Raw genomic sequence first — 7,793 nt, 5'->3', positions numbered from 1 at the left:
CTGCTATAGCCCTGGGCCGACCAATGCCTTGTGAGTGGATTTGGTAGACGGAAACTGAAAGAAGCCTGTCGTATATATGTATACATATGTGTATGTACGTGTGTGTGTTTGTGTGTCTGTGTTTGTCCCCCTAGCATTGCTTGACAACCGATGCTGATGTGTTTACGTCCCCGTCACTTAGCAGTTCGGCAAAAGAGACCGATAGAATAAGTACTGGGCTTACAAAGAATAAGTCCCGGGGTCGATTTGCTCGACTAAAGGCGGTGCTCCAGCATGGCCACAGTCAAATGACTGAAACAAGTAAAAGAGTAAGAGTTTGTCCTTGCAAGCCTCGTTGGGATCTCGCACATGGGAAATGGATGCAGGTGAGGTCTCGATCCAGTCTCAGAGATGGCAAAGGCTGCCGCAAGATCTCATCCAATATGGTGCTGATTGCTTATGCTGCTACAGGTACATCCCATGGCTGTAGAACTGACCACTGTAAACAGCAGCATAGTTTGTTTTACTTCATCTTGTAGCAGTGAATTCAGTGTCTCCTTGTTGCTCTGCCCCCATGAAGTGTTGGATCAACTACATTTAAGCAAATAGTACCAAAATAGTAGACAAGACCCTGTTCCAAAAAGGATTTTATGTAGAAATAAACAAACATGACTCAGAGGTAGAAAAGTGATTTTATTCATAACAGATGATAATTCAATATGATTTGTCTTTTTCTTTTATAAAAAGTGAGCATTAACATATAAATACTTTTGAAACTGTTCAAATATATTTTTTAAAAAGTTAACATTTATTTGTAACTGTTCAAGTTACTCTTTCAAAACAAATATTTACAATGCAAATTTATATCAATAAATAATGCAAATAGATATAATTTGTTTTAAAACATTTTCATCAATTTAATGGCAGAAAAGTGAAAAATGAAAACGTTGAAAATTGTATCAAATATAGAAATATAAATCTATAAGGCTCTGTTCTTAAAATCATAAAGTAAATATCTGTTTTCTGTGAAATGCTAAGAAGGCCATTGCAGAAAAGGTCTGGTTTTGTATATAAACTAGCTGACCACATGCCATCAGTAATGACGGCTAATTGTAGTATTTTATAGTAAGTTACAAAATAAGGTACATAATAATCACACATACAAGCATCCACATACTTCCCTTGTATATGCACACACATACATATACTCACACAGAGTTGAAACACTGATTTTTTTTCGCCCCTTACTTCCTTATTCATCTATCACCCCTTCCTTTCTCTCATTGCTATTACTTTCTCTCACTCCCTTTCAGTCAGGGACATTACTCTCACTACTTCTCCTTCACTGAATTACTATTTTCTCTCCTCCTCCTTGTCCGGCGTGATTCTGGACCAATATATATATATATATATATATATATATATATATATATATATATATATATATATATACAAATATATAAAAACACTACGTTCATTATTATATTAGGAGATATAATATTTGGCATGGTTGATTTTCTAAAGATAAGAAGAAAAAAGATACAAACAGTTGCTGATAAAGCAAACAACTTCTTTCTTTTTTCTTCAGTTCTCTGTTAATGGGAAACGGTTTGAAATGCTAGATTCTCAACTCCTCACAGCAATTAAGTTTATTGAATGACATTTAATAAACTCTCTTTTGATTTCTTACCAACACAGTTTCCTCACCAGTTTCCTCAGATTCTGGATTTTTAAATAAATAAAATTTAATTTAAATAAATAAGAGCTGGACAATGTTATAGTAGCCTACATTCTATCACGGCATCATGTCTGGCTGAACTATTTAACTCATTCTGGCCTGGCACACCTGATGGCCCCCACAACCATTTCTTCTTCCTTTTTTTTTTCCTGATGCACCTGAGAACTGCATACAATAACTTCATTATTATTATGACCAGATTCTTCTTCCCAATACTTTGTATTTTGTCCCCTTTGTGTTCAGCCCTGCGTGGCCAATAAAGAAATCTATTAAGACCAGATGACAGTAAACCCATATAAGGGTTGGATGAACCTCAGCGCTTTAACCAGTGATGTAATATTAAAACTAGCTTTTTATTTTTACATGTTTCAGTCATTTGGTTGTGACCATGCTGGAGCACTACTTTAAAGGGCATTAGTCAAAGAAATCAAGCCCAGGACTTATTCTTTGTAAGCCTAGTACTCCCTCTATCGGTCTCTAATGCCAAACTGCTAGGTTATGGGGACATAAACACACCAACATCAGTTGTCAAGCGATGGTGGTAGACACACACACACACACACACACACACACACACACACACACACACATATATATATATATATTCTTTTACTTGTTTCAGTCATTAATGTGTGTAAGATGTGTGTGTGTGTGTGTGTGTGTGTGTGTGAGTGTGTTGTTTAATCCTTTAGCATTCAAACCAGCCATATCCAGCCCAAATATTCTACTTGTTTTATGTTCAGACTGGCCAGATCTGGCCTCTTGCACGTATCCTACAATGTCATTTTAAATATAAACAATATGAATAAATAAGCATTACATTTAACAGAGAAATCTGAATGCTAAAGGGTGAATGTACACAGTATATAGTTATGAGCTGCTAATCTATATATATAAAGCTGAAGTTGTCTGTGTGTGTGTGGCAGGTTTGGTAGCCTTCAACTAACACTATCTCCTCTGAGACCCTGCAGCACAAGTTAACCAAAATTGAGAATATGATAGAAGAAGGCTTGCTCTTCATTCCGTAGTAGAAAAAATTCAAATCGGGCCATGTTAACACCAAAAATTATTTACATCAAAAAGGTGCTTTTTTTCTATGAAAATCCCTATTTTTTACGATTTTTTGACTGCTGTGTCACCATTGTTCGGTGTATTTCAACCACAAAAATGTTCACTTAAAGAGAATAACAAGTTACATAATGCCAAATTTTTACTTTTCAAAAATTCTAATTCTAAACTTTGCTAAGTTTGCCATTTTAAGCGCAACTAAAAAACAAACCCGAGCAACGCCTGGCTATACTGCTAATAGTTTCATACATTGAAGATGTTATTTAGGTAGGTTTTAAAACATGCCAAGTGTGTCTCATCTTGTTTTGCAAATTGTAAATGGAGCATTAATTGATTTGCCATCACCTGTTAATTCGTTTGTTTGATGGAATTTTGGTTCTTTGTTAGGATTGTGTTACAGACAGATTCTCTTTAATATCTGAGGTAGGGAGGAGAAAGGTTTATATTTCATTTGTATAGTACTTCATAAACCCAAGACAACACTTTCCCTATGACTCCTCAAGATTTGGAAGGATTAGCTACATACGGATCAAAGTGATCCATAAGAGAGTTTATAGAAGAGTTTGATAAGTTTAGTTGTTTTGAGCGCTGAAAATCTGAAGTTTCACACAGTTGCCCTTCATCTAAGAAAGAAAAAGAGATACAGAGAAAGTTGTGTTGCTTTGCTTGAACAGCAGTTTTCTTCAAATTCTGGATATTAATTTATAAATGATTGCAATGCCAAGGTTCATTGTTCCCTTGATAAAAGCAATCAACATTCAATAGAATAGTCCATCAAATTGTGAATAAATATTATGATGAGGTATGGTGTACCACAGAAAGGTCTGTGATGAATGAAAGATTTTTATTGAAGTAGGTTGAATGAACTATCCTATACATCCACATCAATATCTCAGACACTTCCAGCATTTATTTCTTTATTGCCCTCAGGGGGCTAAACATAGAGGGAACAAACAAGGACAGGCAAAGGGATTAAGTCGATTAAATCAACCCCAGTGATTAACTGGTACTTATTTAATCGACCCCGAAAGAATGGAAAGCAAAGTCGACCTTGGCCGAATTTGAACTCAGAATGTAATGGCAGACGAAATACTGCTAGGGATTTCGCCCAACATGTTAATGTTTCTGCCAGCTCACCACCTTCCAGCATTATCCCTCACTACCACATACTTTACCATCACTCCCCTCAACCCTCATACCCTGTCACCATTCTCTATCAATACCTCAGACCTTAGCAGGAGTTATGCTCACGATGTACAGGGAATATAATACAATACTACAAGGTATTTTTCAAGTATTCTAAGAAATCTGTTATCTACAATCTTCCAAAAAATAGTTTCAAATTCTAGCAAAGGATCACAAAGTTTGAGGAAGGTATATAATCTATTGCACCGATTCCAGTATACAACCAGAGTTTATTTTATCAACACCAAAATCTAAAGGTCTATTCTGGCAGGATTTGAACATGATTTTTTTTCTGCTAGAAGAGAATGAATCAGTAATGAGTATTAAATATAACAAGATTAAAACTTGGCTTTATAATAACAATAGATCTCACCCCATACTCCTTTTAGATTACACAGAAAGGGGCATAACTACTATAAATATGCTTGTATTGTTATCATCATCATCATTTAATGTTTGTTGTTGATGCTGGCATGGGTAGGACGGTTTGACCAGAGCTGGTAAGCTGAGGGGCTGCACCAGACTCCAGTCTGATTTGGCGTGGTTTCTACAGCTGGATGCCCTTCCTAACACCAATCACTCCGAAAGTGTAACAAGTGCTTTTGTGTGCCACAGGCACGGGTATCAGTTACATGACACTAGTATCAGTGACAGCTATGACTTCACTTGGCTTGATGGGTCTTCTTCTCAAGCACATAATATTGCCAAAGGTCTCAATTATTTGTCATTGCCTCCGAGAGACCCAACACTAGAAACGTGCCCTTTACATGCCACTGGTATAACTAAAACATTTGAAAAAGAAATATGCATCTGACCAGTGTGTAGCCCCTTGTGGGCAGTAAAGAAATAAGCTCTAAGTAACAATGGAATGAATCATAATCTTTGACTAAATATATAACCTCTAGCACATGTATTTAGTACATTTTTTCTTATTTGTACTTTTAAATGTAAGTGTGAGTATGTATGTATAAATATACACACACACACACACATACACCCATACAGTGAAACTTACTGAATTGCTATGCAGTTTAGAGCTGATTCACTATTGTACTCTTTTTTCCTGGGGAAGATATTTTCAGTAGGACCAGCATTACATTACTATAATGTTGGCACTCCATCGGTTACGACGACAAGGGTTCCAGTTGATTCGAATCAACGGAACAGCCTGCTCGTGAAATTAACGTGTAAGTGGCTGAGCACTCCACAGACACGTGTACCCTTAACGTAGTTCTTGGGGAGATTCAGTGTGACACAGTGTATGACAAGGCTGGCCCTTTGAAATACAGGTACAACAGAAACAGGAAAAAAGAGTGAGAGAAAGTTGTGGTGAAAGAGTACAGCAGGGTTCACCACCACCCTCTACCGGAGCCTCATGGAGCTTTAGGTGTTTTTGCTCAATAAACACTCACAATGCCCGGTCTAGGAATCGAAACCTCAATCCTACAACCGCGAGTCTGCTGCCCTAACTACTGGGCCATTGCACCTCCACACATTACTATAATAATTATATGCTAAAATGTAAGAAACTATGATTCATGCTCATGTATACTCTCAAATGCTCACAAATTGTTCATATAATTTTTTACTTACCATGATGGAAAGTTGCCTGCTTCTCCAAAGTACTGAGAGTTCCTGTAACATGCCAAGGAAAATTCAGAAGCATTCATTGCTAGCAGAGATCAGTTTGAAAAATTCAGACAATGGCATGACCATCACAGTATCTGTTTGTCTGCAAGTGCAGCCACCCAGGTGGCCAAGGTATTTCCCCAAGTTCTCAAGCATATTATCAATCATGGTGGTAATTACACTTCTTAACTTGTATTCAAAGTAGATGAAACAGTTTTTTCCTCAAAAGTAATGACCTCCTGCTGTTTCATTTCCTTGGAAGAAAGAAAAACACTTCTACATTCAAGGCCAAAAAAACTCCATTTAACTCTACTACTTGACTGCAATGCTTCAGGATATACCAAGCTGAAGCCAATACTTCATTATCATTCAGAAATACCACAACCATTCATTTTCAATTTACACTATCATTTTATATTCGCTTGCCATGCTAATATGGATTGGACACTTTGACAAGATGAAACTGGTCAGGAGGCCATATTTTGCTCCAGTGTCATAGTTTTGGCATGATTTCTAGGGCTGGATATCTTTTCTAATGCTAGCCTCTTTACAGAGTGTACTGGGTGCTTCTTTTGTAGCACCAGCATTAATAGGGTTACCCTGTAACTTGCAAGACTGAAGAATCAACTTGACTGAGAGTGAGAAGGAAATAGAACACTAATTCTTTATCTGAAACCATGAAGCAGGATGTACCCTCTTATATCAAGACCGACTACTTTCATTATATTTTCAGACAATTTGTTGTAAAACAGACGGGCAAGATAATCTGTCTGAGATTATTATATCATGAAATCTATAGATAACATCAAAGCAAACTGGAATAAAGTAAATGGGAACTACACAAATAGAGTTTAGAAGAAGTTATGACTGGAAGCATGAAATGACTTACTCTTTTACTTGTTTCAGTCATTTGACTGTGGCCATGCTGGAGCACCATCTTTAGTCGAGCAAATTGACCCCAGGACTTATTCTTTGTAAGCCTAGTACTTATTCTATTGGTCTCTTTTGCCGAACTACTAAGTTACGGGGGCATAAACACACCAGCATCAGTTGTCAAGCGATGTTGGGGGGAGGACAAACACAGACACACTAACATACACACACACACACACACACACACACACACACACACATATATATATACATTTATACGACAGGCTTCTTTCAGTTTCCGTCTACCAAATCCACTCACAAGGCTTTGGTCAGCCGGAGGCTATAGTGGAAGACACTTGCCCAAGATGCCACGCAGTGGGACTGAAACCAGAACCATGTGGTTTGTAAGCAAGCTACTTACCACAGCTAAAATTTACCAAGAAATAATACCTGCAGTCATAAATGATATCTTTGAGCTGGTCAATGAATGAAGAATACAAAAATGCCAATATGGAAGATCTGGAAGAGTTAACAGATTATCATGGCAAGAATTTATCTACTGAAAAATTGCAAGAGTTGATACAGAAATACATTCAAGATATCTACTGTTGAGCCAGTAACACCAGTAAGAATTGTTAGTAACGAATTCTTCAGTAAGAGCATCAACAAAATAATGGGAATCCTGGACCAGTTTACTGTGTAGGATTCTGACTAGGAGTATGGGAGAACAGCACAGAAATGTATTCTGGACATGCTACCATGCTACTGTGATTTATTTTGGGAAAAAGACTCAAGAACACAGATGGAACTAGATGCACTCTTTAAAAAAAAGAAAAACATATTGTGCAAGGAACAGCCATACTCTGGACACTCAATCCACATATAACCACTTCTGTCTATGATTCTTTTCAATTGAATTAATGACGAGTAGGTCTCTCTAGGTCTGCAATTAAAGTTGATTGATTTCACCTACTTCATAATTTCAAATTCATTAAATCTTAATTAAACTAGTTTTCTAATTTCAGCATAACTTTAGATCACAATATGCAACATAGATTCTTCACCAATTTATGATATTAAGAAACAAAAACACAGCATAATGCAATTTATGGCTATTTCAAAGACAGGGGAAATTGTTGATGCGCAGTAAATATAAAACAGCAACAAAAAAAAAAAAACCCTCAAAGCTAGACGAAATATTATTGAAGAGGCTTAATGTAAAACAATCTATGAGCATATGATAAATTCAGCGTTAACTTTCACTGAAAAGGCTAAGCAAGTTACACAAAGATATAAATATCACAGAGATTTGTATGTTTAT

General features: G+C 36.6%; 1 protein-coding gene across 1 annotated transcript in view; it reads right to left on the bottom strand.

Annotated features, from left to right (window-relative positions):
- Positions 1–5,346: 5,346 nt before the first annotated feature.
- Positions 5,347–7,793, bottom strand: part of LOC115215880 (beta-1,4-galactosyltransferase 3-like) — a 91,520-nt gene continuing 89,073 nt past the window's right edge. The window contains exon 10 of the transcript XR_005000579.1: positions 5,347–5,853. The gene's annotated coding sequence lies outside the window, so the exon portion shown is untranslated. The remainder of the gene's footprint in view (positions 5,854–7,793) is intronic.

This window comes from Octopus sinensis, linkage group LG9, assembly GCF_006345805.1.
Source record: "Octopus sinensis linkage group LG9, ASM634580v1, whole genome shotgun sequence".
NCBI classification, from domain to species: domain Eukaryota; kingdom Metazoa; phylum Mollusca; class Cephalopoda; order Octopoda; family Octopodidae; genus Octopus; species Octopus sinensis.
Note: the sequence above shows the minus strand (reverse complement) of the source record. Positions and strands in the feature narration are given on the sequence as shown.